At 47.8% G+C, this 13,947-nt stretch overlaps 1 protein-coding gene across 2 annotated transcripts in view; it reads left to right on the top strand.

The window, feature by feature from the left end:
- URB2 (URB2 ribosome biogenesis homolog) overlaps positions 1–13,947 on the top strand; it is a 945,224-nt gene that overhangs the window by 761,098 nt on the left and 170,179 nt on the right. The window lies entirely within an intron of this gene.

The following is a 13,947-nucleotide window of genomic DNA, read 5'->3' as shown; positions in this document are numbered from 1 at the left end:
CTGCGCCAGGATCAAGTGGATCGGCTCTTCCAACGATGGGGCAAACCCCAGATCGACCTGTTCGCGACGGCGACGAACTCCAAGTGCCAGAGGTTCGCCAGCAGGTTCCCACAGCTGAGGAGCATGGGCAATGCTTTCTCGTTCCCCTGGGACGGCCTGTTTCTATATGGGTTGCCGTTGCTGCTCCGCCTCATCAACCAGCTCAAGAAGTCCAGGTGCAGGATGATCCTCGTCGCACCGGGTGGCTGAGGCAGATCTGGTTCCCGGACCTTCTGGACTTGTCAACGTCCCCACCAGTCAAGCTGCCGGCAGAGGCGGTTCTTCTCTCCAGAGAAGGAGGTGCCATTCTCCATCACAACCCACAGTCGCTGAACTTGCAGGCCTGGCTCCTGCAGCACTAGAGTTTGAAGGGTACGATATACCGGCTGATTGCAGAGAGGTTCTTGCAAAGGCCAGAGCGTCCTCAACTCTCAAGTGTTAGTCATAAATGGAAGAGGTTCTCTGTCTGGTGCCGTGCACAGAAGATTAACCCTCTGCGGATTACGGCCCCTCAAGTACTGCCGTACCTACTGTCGCTGGCCAAAGCTGGACTGAAAATGGCTAAAAATGGGCCCAGTGGCATACTGTCCCGCCAAGATAACAATCTAGCAGGACCTGTCAGCCTTTGCTTTGGCCAGGAGGAAGCAATGTGGCTCACTGACGAAATGACTCAAGGACAAGCAGGTGAGATACCACTGGGGCTTCCCTTTCTCATTAATGTTTGAGCACAAAGGGATACTCGTACAGGCTGGTAACGGAGGATGACGTTCAAAGAGTGATGGCTGAGCTTACGGGTGAGTCCCGGCCCCCTGCCGCAGGGCCCTGGCGAGGCATTGGAAGGAGCTTGCAGTAGTCGCCAGGCGAAAGATAGACATAAGGTCCCCAGAACACAGAAGTTTAAGAAACTGAACACCCCCCCTTGGAAGGAGGGGGAACCAATGAATGGCTCTGGGATTGGTGATATTGGGGTCATTGCTAGCCCTGGGAAGAAGGGGAAAATGGATGAATACCTCAGAGAAGGGTATCTTTCTGGTCATTGTCATGTAGAGAAGGAGTGATGGGGCCACTGGGGCAAGACCTTTGGGGGGGTGTGATGTGAAGGGGGGGAAGTTAGGTGATTGGAGGTATTCGGAAATAAGGGGGCTCAGGGAAAAGTGCTTGATTGATAGCTGGTCCTGGGTTCAGGAAGACCACTGGTGATTTGATCACATCGAAGGTGATGAATCTGGGTGGGGTTGAATGCCAAAGGGGGGCTGAGGGGGTGGGACGGGGAAAGGTGGAGTTGGGTTTGTTATGCAAAATGTCTCGGGGGAGGGGGGTCATGTGGTGGTCCGACTGTGGAGTAATTTCTCTGGATTGGGTGAAATTAGTATTGGCTCCCTCAGTACGCGGGGCCTCAACTCGCCAAGCAACAGATCGATGGTGCTCCGTTAATTTAAGCAGGCAAAATTAGATTGGATGTGTCTTCAGGAAACGCATTGGCCCAGGGGCAAGGAGCCCCGACTGCGATCCGGGAGGTGATTATGGCTTCTGATGTCGGGGAAAAGGCGAGGGTGGTGATCCCGGTGAGGTCCTGCAGGATGGGGAAGCAAGGGCGGGGGAATCGGAGCATTTTAAACCGGTAAATGAGCTTCTGGGCCTGGTTGATTTCCCCCAAGAAAGTGATAAACCAAACACCATCTGTTCGGTAATGCACAACACATTTTTACACATTGACCTGATTCCGTTTGTCGCAACCCTGACAGCGCAGGTGCTGGAATCCCAGGTCGCCCCCAATCCCATGATCTGATCACGATATGGTTAAAGTCTGGTCTGATATGGGGCGGGGCGGTAACCCCGGGGGAAGCTGGAGGTGTAACGACTTCCTACTAAAAGATAGGAAGGTGCAACACGAGCTGCTCGCAGGAATTAAGGAATATTTCTCCTTTAATGACACCAGAGAGGTGGGTATTCAGTCTGTGTGGGAGGGCATCAAGGTAACGATCCGGGTGGTGCAGATCAGGATAGGCCCCCAAAAGAAAAAAGAGTGGGATGAAGGAAAGCATTCTACTGCACAAGATACAGCCACAGAGGGCTCAGGGAAACTATATTTCTCCGCCAGAAACGAAGGAGCTCCGGCGTTCTAAAACACAGTTGAAGGCCACTATGACCCAGGACACAGAAAGGAAGCTTCTGTTCCTGAAACCGAGATCCCATGAGAGGGGGGACAAAGCGGACAAGATGCTGGCATGGAGATTGAGGGGAGGAGAGGAAGCGGAGAACAATGGTGCCATAAGGACAGAGGAGGGTGGGACGTCTTCGACCCCTAAGAGCATTGGAAATGAATTTGCAAATTACTATACCAACCTCTATGCATCATAATGGACAAGGGAGGAGACACAAATAGATGCTTTCTTGAGGGGTCTACCCATTCCGGGGCTTCCCCAGGATGTAATGGAGAACCTTGAGCACCCTATAAGTGTTGAGGATGTTTTGTTGGCCACTAAGGGTATGAAGGCAGGAGCGGCCCTGGGGGGAAGATGGTTTCACCACAAAGTTCTATAAGCTATTCAGGTGTCACTGTTGGCCCCATGCTTGGTGAAGGCATGTCTGCAGCGGGATGCTTTACCCTCGACAATGTTGATGGCGATGATAGAAATTCCGGAAGAGGGGAAGGGCCAAACTATGTGTGCCTCGTATAGACCCATCTCCCTCCAACAGTGATGTAAAAAGAATCCTGGCAAAAGTCCTAGGAATGAGACTAGAGAGGGGAATGCCGAAACTGGTACACAGAGACCAGGTGGGCTTCACTAGAGAGAGGCAGGGCTCTGACAATATACAAAAGACTTTACATTTGATTCACGGGGCACAGGAGAAGGGACCTGCATGCTTGTTTGGTATCGCTAGACTCTATGAAGGCCTTTGGCAGAGTCAAATGCCCCTTCATGATTAAGGTCCTGCAGAAGATGGGGTTCAGGTCGAACTTCCTGAGATGGGTAGCGGAGCTTTATAATAAGCCCAGAGCTAGAGTCAGTGTCAATGAGGGACTTTGAGGTTTTCACGCTGACCAGACGAACAAGTTACTTTACTTTATGCCTTTATGTTCACATCAAGGGCATTTGCGGTGGGGAGATTGAGTACAAGCTTTCGCTTTTCCCAGACTACATACTGGGAAACCTTACCGATATCCAGCATTCACTTCCAGCGCTCATGGCACAGATCGCAGAATATGGCAACCTCTCAGGGCTAGAGATTAATGTAGGGAAATCATGCATTATGCCAATAAGCACAGTCCCCTTTTTGATAGCATTTTAGCACTGAATTTACCACTGTGATTTTTCTGAAAGTGTGAGTCATGTATCCAGTTAGTCATTGTGATTCGTCAGTCCAGAAAGTCTATATTGGCCGTGGTAGATATGTAAGTGAAGGAAAGCCCCAGTTATTTGAATTGAGATATGTAGCAAAATTAGATAGGTCATTTGCTGAGCCTGTCCAAACCATAATAACATCAATGAATGGCTGCCATAGGTGTATATATGGCTGGAATAGGGGGTTAACCAATGCATACATTTGTTCGAATTGGTGCATGAATATATTAGCCAAAGCTGGATTGAAACTAGCTCCCATGGTAATACCCACCTTCTGTTTATAGGAGGACCCATTAAACAAAAAGACATTATCTAGTGCACATATGAATTGTTCTTTCACCATCTCTATTTGTTCGTAAAATGAGGTGGACTTTACTCTAAATATGTAATTCTCACACTCTTATTGCTAGATCATGTTGAGTAGAGGTTTAAGGACTTGACATTCAAAGTTACCAAATATGACCATGGCCCATTTGCAATTCATTAAATATCTGTAGAACATGGATGGTGTTCCGGATATATGTTGGTAGGTGTTCAACTTCTAATATCAAACTTTCATTAATGTACTGTGATAGAGGCTGTCACCCAGCCCTTTCCACTCTTCATTGTTCTAACATCAGGAATCCGATCATATTGTTTGTGTATTTTTGGATGGAATAGTTGGCTTGTCCACCACCAAGAATAGTTTTTCAACACCAGTAGGTAACCCCTTGCTCTGCCATTTTAGAATCAAGTGACTCGCAGATTTTGCGGTACTCCTCATTGGATTAGTTGGTAAAATGGCATAGCAACCTGGTGTATTGAAATGATTCAACGCCATTGCGATGTAGTCAACCTTGTCTAATATGACTACATTTCCTCCTTTGTCGGCTTCCTTAATAATGATGGAAGTGTTTCCTAATAGTTTATTTTATAGCCTTCGATTCAGAAACTGTTAAATTGTAGAATGTTGTGGAGCTTCTTCTATCTGCAATTGCTTGAATGTCTCTGGTAACAGCTTTATGGAACGTATCAATCACGTTTTCACCAGAGAACATGGGGGTAAACCGAAATGTACTCATTAACTCTTTAATGGCCATGTTCTGTTGTTCGATATTCAGTTAATTTAACACATCATGTACAGTCAATTATGGTTCACATACCCTGTCTTCCAATGAAGCCAATACATGAATAGATAAGATTGTTTGCATTGATATACTGGATGGAGATAATTGAGTTTCATATGGGACATATTATTTAACTTGAGTTGCAAAAAACAGTTTAAACTTTAATTTACGTACAAATTTGAACACACCAATTCGGATATCTACATAATGGTTAAATGCTGATGGTGCAAATGATAAGCCCTTATTCAATACAGCCATTTCCTGTGCAGAGAGCTGGTAAGTAGATAAGTTATAGACTAAATTGGTAGTCTGCTCTGATTAAAGTGTTTCAGGTGTGAGGCTCTAATCACTGGATGTCCTGGTAATGGGTTCTTTCCTCCTGCGTTGCGTCCCACCTCTATTGCCCCTACATCTGTGACCATTGTTATATTAGTGACAACAGGGTCTTGGAGCCTGACCTGTTTTTGTGTTTGCCTCCGATTTCACACTTTACTGGCTAGCTCATTAACGAAGTGTGCAAGCCACCATGAATAGCTCAGTAGTTCCATTACACCTACCACCGCCAGTCCAGCGTTTGTGTAAAATGCAGAACCAGCAACCTCAAACTTTGCCTTCTTAAAGTGTGGCAATACACTGGGCTGAAATGGCCCCAGGCATTGCCCCTTGCTCTGTTTGCCTTGCATAATACTAAACAACGTAAACATAAACTGTCCACATGTGAGATGCACCAATGTTGCCCCATGTGCGTAGGAACTCCTCCCCCTGCAGCTATGTACCTCCAGAACCTGCATCTAGTGGATGACGCTGTGATTCAGTGCTGTTGCATGCTCGTTAAAACTGGGCGTCCTGATCCTTGGGAGCTCTGTGTGAGCCGTACCTGCATGCTGAAACTGACTTGCTGTTCCTTTAGAAAACCTGGGCGCAATGCATAGTGCGTGATACCAGTGCATTCAGCAGGAGAACATCCTCAGTCCTGCTGTTCTGGCCATACCGCTTTCTAATCGCTCTCTCAGAGGAGCACGAGTAGGGGTAGTTCTGTTGGCATAGGTCTCCTCTTGACTACGTATTTGCATTTAGTTGCCTTTAACATGTACAACAAGTGCATATCTCAGGCCGAATCTATCACCAAAGATTCTCAGAGAACTTGAATCTCCCATAGCCCCGATCAACAGTTGTATCACTGACACCACGTGGTGTACCAATATACAAAAAGCGCTCCTAGAGAAAATTTCTTCTCTGCAAATTAAAGTCAACTCCAAAAAATGTAGCCTTCCAATAGATCACCTTTTCTAACCCTATCCAATAACCATTCTGCTCATGTACGCATGTTCAAAACCTTTAACTTCTCCCAACTCTCCACTTGGGAAGTAGAAAACATCATTAGAAAGATCAAACCATCCAACTGCCAAGGCGATGCATGCCTGGCCCCAATCATCAAAGAGGCTGCTTGTGAATTAGCTCCTTTTATCAACTCTTTCATTAATGCCTCATTCAAATCTGGGACTGTCCCTGACAACCTTAAAGACGCGTGGGTCATCCCTCTAATCAAAAAACCTACCCTTGACCCTAACAACCCTGCCAATTACAGACCTATTACAACAGTACCCTTCCTGCTAAAAATTCTGGACCACGCAGCATACATCCAAATTCAGGCCTTCCTAGAAGCAAATGATCTCCTTGGTCTTCGCCAATCAGGCTTCCGACCCAGACATGGGACAGAAACTGCCTTAATTGATTTAAAAACACAAATTGAGGACCTAAAAGACAAGGGCAAACTGGCACTACTACTGCTCGACTTTTCAGCGGCTTTTGATTTGGTGAATTATCAAATCCTTTGTCACCACCTCAAAATTGCTGCTCATTTCTCTAACGAAACCACTTCATGGATTAAATCCTTTTTGGCTAACAGATCCATGAGGGTCCTTTCACCTACCACTTCCGCAGAGCCTTCCCCTGTTCTATGTGGGGTACCTCAAGGATCTTGCGTCGCCCCCACTCTCTATAATGTCTTTACTAAGAAACTCTTTGATAGTCTTGACTATCTGGGTGTCACCTACACAAATTATGTGGATGATACCCAGATACTCATCCCTATCTCAGGTGACCATGTATTGAACTCGATCACCCTCAACAAAGTCTATGCGACCATCCAGGCTTCGATGGCCCACCATGGGCTTTGTTTGAACGATGATAAAACTGAGCTACTCATCCTAGGCTCTCGTCCCAGACTGAACAAACTAGACCCACTATTCAAAGCATTCAATATCAATGGGAACACCATTAAGGTGTCCAATGATACTAAAACCTTGGGTATCTATCTTGATTCAACCTTCTCTTTCAACAGACAAACGAATGCTGTGGCTTCAGCAGCTGCTTATACTTGCAAACTGATAACAGCCCGTAGATCCGTCCCCTCTACTGCCAACTGCATCACCCTTGCTAGAACCCTAATAATATCTAAGATTGACTATTGTAACGCTCTTTATCTTGGAAACAGCCACAGAAACATTAATAAACTTCAAGTAACGCAAAACAATGCCTTTAGAGCTGCCCTTAACATCCCGAGGAAATCTCACATATATCAGACGTAACCTGCATTGGCTACCTATTGACCAAAGAATAGCTCTGAAAACACTCACCTTGACTCACAAGTGCCAAGCGAACTGCGCACCTGAATACCTCTCAAACCGCTTCTTGGCACATACCTCCACACAACCACTAAGATCTACCCAAACCCATTTGCTGTGCATACCAAGATTTAAACTGCAAAAATTCAGGTGGGGCCAGCTTCCCAGTCCTGGCGACCAAGTTATGGAACACCCTCCCTACTGCAGTAAGAGCTGTGCCTTCCTTCTACTCCTTCAAGCACAAAGTCATTGTCAAGGTGTCCCCCCCAACCCCACTTCTCACCTGAGTTCGATCTTTGCTCGATTTCTTGATCGATGCCTTCTTGCAGACATATCGAGTCTTGAATAAGGCTGCACAAGTCTCTTCCGACTCCAGCGTGCGTTCAAAGTTCCGGGATGCAAGGATCCAGGAATCTGGGAAATTTACAGAGTGCGCTACTAGCACACGAGTCCAGGAATCAAGAAAGAAAGGAAGGAAAGGGACTAGGAATGGGGTTGGCTGGAAGAAGCAAGGAAAACAATACCGCGAGCTATGGAGCACACGTCTGGTCGCTACTTCGCAGTAGCATTGAGACGCGCGAGAGGCGTGGTCTATTTATAGAATTAATAGAAGGATGCCCCATTCCTATGGTGAGGGCTCAACCTCATCCCTTAAACTGGGTGCTGGCTTGCCAAGGAGATTCCTGACAAATGACCATGTACTGATGTCTTGTTTTTTTTTTTTAAACCTTTCTTTATTGTATTTAAACCGTAATCAACATCAACACAAAAACTCCCCTTCCCCCCTGCGTTCCCCCAACCCCTGGCCCCAACATTATCCTTCCATTCTACCCCAACCAGGAACTACAAGCACAGTTCTAAATCAATAACCAAGCACATTAAGGGCAACATAAAGTTGGTAAATCTTTCTCGTTCTCAGGTCCAAGGCTTACATTTCTCATATCAGTCCAAGGACTGTGCATCTTGCATCCTGTCCCTTTGGTATTGTCTGTAAGGGGACCAGTAATCAAACGGACGGCTGGTGCACGGTAATGTTGAAGCAAACATAGTCTCCCTTCGTTCACACATGCTCATGCATTCTAACCATCTGGAGAAGGTGGGAGGAGCCGCCTTCCCCCATGTCCTGGCCACCTGATATCTAGCCACAACTGAGGCCATGCCCAACAGCTTCTTTTCAGTTTGCGTATCCCCCCCCACAATCAGGGCTAAATGCCAGAGCTCCGGAAGGTAACTGCGAAAAGATGGCAGCATTTCCGACATTGCTTCTTCAGTCTTTTCCCAATAGGGCCTAATACCAGGTCAACTCCAACATATATGAAAAAAAATCTGCTTGATCCGCACCACACCTTTTACACGCTGAATCCCGGTCTGTAAAGAATTGACTAAGTGCCAGTGGGGAATAGTATGCCTGGTGAATATATTTATAGTGGATCAGCCTGTATCTCAAGTTTAAGGAGACATACCGCGTCTGCAAGCAGATGGATTTCCACTGCTCCTCATTCAGCGTTTTCTCCAGTGCGGCTCCCATGTTTTCTTACATCCTACTTCCTGAACAACCCTCGCCTTCCTCACAAACTTATAGATGATAGACAACAATCTCCCCCCTGACATCGGGTGCACTATATAACACAGAGCTGGCGATGTTGGCGGGGGCCTAGGAAACTCAGGCCAGTTAGCCCTGATAATGCCCCTCAGCCTATAATAATGCAATAAGGTTACCGCATCTGTGTCACCTCTAGACCTGAGTTCATCCCACTGTATAAAGCACCCATCCTGAATCAGATCCCCCAAGGTCTGTATCCTCAATGCTTAAAGGACCTCTCATGCATTAGCGGAATTCCCACCACATTATACATCGGTAGCTCTGGGAGGGAATAAGGCGTAGACTGCAGTAATTGACACAATCTTTCCCAGGTCCTGCATGTTATCTCCACAGATTGGACTTCATCTCTCGGGACCGTATCCCTCCTACCCCATAGCAGACCCATTAGAGCATCCGGATACGTATGGGATTTAGCCAACCTTATATGCGGGGACTCTGTTCTAGGCGAGTTCCACCCAGCTATATCCTGCACTTGAGCCGCCAGGTAATATAAATATACATCAGGGTATTCCATCCCACCCATCTCATATGGCCGGGCTAGAGTATCATAGGCTATCCTTGGTTGTCTACCCACCCATACAAGCCTGGTAAACAACCTCCTAATGTGAGTCCAATAGCTAGCTGGAGGCCACACCGGGACATTATTATATATATATATATATATATATATATATCTTTTTCGCACTGATTGAATCAGGCAGGGTGAGTAGCACTCTTCAGCTCTCCAATGTAAACGAAGTCCAGACACCAAATCGAGTTAAAATAACAGTTTTTATTAGTGCCTTGCAAACAGCACAAACAAGTTAAAAAGCCATCAAAGTTTGTCTCTCCCAAAGTGCAAAGAATATTGTGCGCGTAGGGAACGTTAACGCGTTTCGCGGCTTTCCTCCATATGGGCAGCCTGCGAGATGGGCAGTCGTATCCATGTCTCTACCTTCAATTCTAAATTCTCTAAGGTTACCACATAATTATCCCTGTACAGCCGTTCCCTCACCATGGACAGAAAAATCCCCAAATACCGCATACCTTCCAGTTGCCACCGAAACTCATTCCCCACATCCGTTCTCTGAACTACTGTGGTCAATGGGAGAACTTAAGACTTCTCCCAATTTATCCCGAGCCCAGAAAATTCCCCAAACCTGATCACTTCCTGTACCAAAGGAGGGAGATTCTCGTGCGGGTGCTTAACATAGAGAAGAACATCGTCAGCATATAATGAGATGACAGAGAGGTGTGAACGCACGCGTATGCCACGGTGCGCATGCTGTTCTCGTATATGACATGCCAAGGGTTCCATCGCTAAAGCAAACCGGGCCGGTGAAAAGGGACACCCCTGCCTAGTTCCGCGCGTGGGATATATCTGCTCAGACATAAACCCATTTGTGTATACTGTAGCTCTCGGGGCCGTATATAGCAGTTTGATCTACTTGATGTATATCAAACCCAGGCCTGACCGGCAAAGTACCTCAAAGAGAAAAGTCCACTCAACCGAATCAAATGCCTTTTCAGCGTCCAGAGACGCTGCAACCATTGGTATGCTATGGTTAACATTATGCATAATGGTAAATAGGCGGCGCAGGTTATTTCGAGTAGAGCGTCCAGGTACAAACCCGGCCTGATCCGGGAGCACGAGGGCTGGGAGATGTGAGAGGAGTCGATTCATGAGAACCTTAGCTAATATTTTATTATCAGTGTTGATAAGTGAGGGGGGGTCGATAAGACGTTGGACTGAGGGGGTCTTTACCAGGCTTCGGCAACACGGTCATTGCAGTCCTTGGAGATTCCGGAAGGATGCCATTAGTCATGGTACCCTCAAACATTGCGAGAAGATGGAGAATAACCCGGTCTGCATAAGCCTTATAAAATTTGGCAGTGATGCCATCCAGCCCCGGCGCCTTACCATTAGGAAGCGATTCTATAGCCCTACGTACCTCCTCCTCTGTAATAGGCTCATTAAGAGCAGCACCCTGTTCAGGATCCAGCCAACCCAATGCCACCTCATCCAGATAGCGCAGCATAGCATCATGTCCCTGCGTAGGCCGAGACATATATAGCTGCTCATAGTAAGCACGAAATTCTTCATTGACTCCCTCAAGATCTTGCACCCGACTCCCATTCTGATCTACGATTTCCGCTATATTAACAGATGGTCGCTCTTTGTGAATGGCCCAGGCCAGTGTCTTACTAGGCCTATCCCCCTCTCCATACTTTGCCGCCTGTATTGGATCTCCCAGATATCTATCTTCCTCACATGCCAACTCTCGCAACCTCTCCCTATTTGCCCTTAATTTGCGGCGCAATTCAGCTGTATCCCGGGCACTCTGCTGCTGCTCACCCCTCCTGATAACCTCCTCCAGTTTTTTTATGGACCGTCTAATGGTTCTTAAAACCCCACCCTCCCTGGAGATGCAACACCCTCGTATATAAACCTTAAAGGCCTCCCAAAGCACCCCCGAGTCTGAAACTGAACCTACATTAGTTTGGAAATAAATATCTATATCCTCCCCAATTTCAGCCCTGAACGCTCCATCCCCAAGGGCTGCAGCCCGGAAGCGCCAACGCACCGCAGCGGGAGTTTTAGCCATAGGCACAAATCTAACTAATACCGGTGAGTGGTCAGATAATGTTCGAGGCAGAATACTGGCCTCCATGACCGTTCTGAGAACTGATGTGGTGGCCATAACGTAGTCTATTCTAGATGAACTCCCGTGCACCCCTGAGTAAAACGTGTAATCCCTAACATCAGGATGTAACGAGCGCCACACATCATGCAGGTCATTCATCTGAGCGATACTACCCCATGCCTTAGCCGCCTGAGAGACAGAAAGCTGGGCCGTCGAAGCCCTATCCATGGACAGCATAAGGGCTAGATTAAAATCTCCGGCCCAAATTACTTTGTACTGGGTGTATTTATAGAGATGACTGGCACACATGTGGAAGAACTCCGGCGAGTCCACATTCGGAGCATAAACATTCACAAGCCGGCTTCCCAAAACCTCCCCCGCAAGCAGCAGAAACCGCCCATCATCATACCGCACCTGTGCATGCAACTTAAATTGCAGCGACCGATGTATATAAGTAGCTACCCCTCTAGTATGGGAGGAAGAGGAGGAACCATACCTATGCGTGCCCCCCCCTTGCAGGATTTGGAGGAGGCACACCCTTCGCTAGATGAGTTTCTTGCAGACACAATATATTCACCCCATGACCCTTACCGTAAATGCCTATCAGTCGTATCTTTTTGTGATTAGTAAATCCCCGAACATTCCAAGACATCAATGATAGTCATTTTACCATCATCCCTCCCGGTGGCCTATAACACCATACTCGCTCACCCAGATCCTACCATGACACCCCCCAAAATGGGCACACCATGTACATACTATGCCCTCTTTCAAAGGCTCATGCCTAGGGGCCACCTCGCCCCTCTGAAGCAAAGTTAGAGTCAACCCACCCTGCCCATCCCAACTATAAACCCACTCCATAAACCCCATCCCCCCCACTCCCACCCACGCCAGAAACAAGAACATACCGGCAGACCTTACCCTCCCCCGTCCCCCCCACCAACATCTTTAACACGCTGCAGTGTCTACAACAACTGGGGTCCTGTAGGCAGCCCAAGAGCTCCATGCAGCAACGACCAATTTATATCACACCATCCCCCCATCCCCCAAAGAGCCCATTTTGGGCAGCTTGTTTCCGTCACATTTGCAGCACCAGCAGCCTTGTATGTTGGGGCCCGCTCAAGACGAGTGTCGCGGCGAACCGCGCTCCTCCGGCAGATTCCTAGCAAACTGTTCCGCTGCATCCGGCGTAGTGAAGAACACCACCGACCCATACACACGAAGCTTGGCCGGATACATCATTGAGTATTTCAAGCCTTTACGCCTCAGGATGGTTTTCGCAGTTTGGAAGGTCTTCCTTTGTTCCTGCACAGCTGGACTAAAATCCAGAAACAGCCGTATGGTAGAGCCACCCCACTTCAGCTCTCCCTTTTCTCGAGCCCCTTTCAGTATGACATCTCTGTCACGGTAGCAAAAGATTCTCGCTATAATGGGGTGCTCAGGGGCTCCCAGTGGCGGCCTGTTTGCCAACGAACGATGAGCACGCTCCATCATGAACATATTAGACAACGGGGGATTACCTAGAACTTCGGCAGAAACTGCTCCACAAATTTTTCCATGTTACTTATATCCGTGGATTCTGCAATTACAAGAATTTTTATGTTATTCCTCCTCGAACGCCCCTCCAAGTCCTCATTCTTGGCTGCACTTTTCTTCACCACCTGCTGCAGATTTGTTACCTCGCGTTGAAGTGTTGCGACACTATCCTCTGCAGACCCAATCCTCTGTTCTGCCTCCTCCATGCGTCCGCAGAGTTTCTCTATCTGCACCGCAGAGATGTCCACTTTAAAGGTAAGGTCGTCAATTTTAACCCCAAGTGTATCCGTGCTTCCCTTCAGCGCCAGTAGGGTTTGGTTTAATGCAGCTATATCCACTTGTTCGGGCATTGGTGACTGCGAAACAGACGCTGAGGATTGAGCCTGGTCCGCACAGGCAAACTGATCCATCCTCGCCTGCTTCTTCTGGTTGCCGATGTCTTCGCCCCTGCACCGGACCAGGCCACCCTCACACCCCCCAGTCCTGCAGCTCAACCACCAGCACAGCAGCCAAAAAGTCGCTCAACAATGCTTGGCACTCTTCAAAAGGCACTTGATGTCTACTTTTCCAAGGGGAGGCACTCCACGCCGCTAGTATACCAGGTCCATCCAGCACTGTCCAATCTCCCTTCCACAGGTTCGCCCTGCCGCTCAGCCTAACTCTAGGGTGAGTGCTGCACCCAGCAAATGTCCATGTAACTGAGTGTGTAGCTTATTGCTGGGAGACAGATGCCAGCTTGTGCCACGTTATGTTCACCTTAGCACTTATCTTGCCCCCTATCAGCAGGCACCCACCTCACGTTCTGAATTCCTATGCCGTCTCACAAAGCACCCCCTGCAGAGCCCTTGCAGGCTTATCCGATCCACAAGGGAACTCGCAGGGAGGAAGTCCAAATCAAAAATCTCGTTACCAAATCCTGTAAATGAGTAACATGCCTATAGCACAACCTCTCTGCGGGCCTCTTTCTGTGACTTCACGCCGAGTCTAAAGGCCGATGCAGGCCATGTCCTCAGTTCCCAAGATCCAGAGTCCGGGCAGCACTGAGGGCGAAGAGATCCCACGCAC

The sequence above is a fragment of the Ambystoma mexicanum genome, chromosome 4q (genome assembly GCF_040938575.1).
Source record: "Ambystoma mexicanum isolate Mex_15411 chromosome 4q, UKY_AmexF1_1, whole genome shotgun sequence".
NCBI lineage: Eukaryota > Metazoa > Chordata > Amphibia > Caudata > Ambystomatidae > Ambystoma > Ambystoma mexicanum.
Note: the sequence above shows the minus strand (reverse complement) of the source record. Positions and strands in the feature narration are given on the sequence as shown.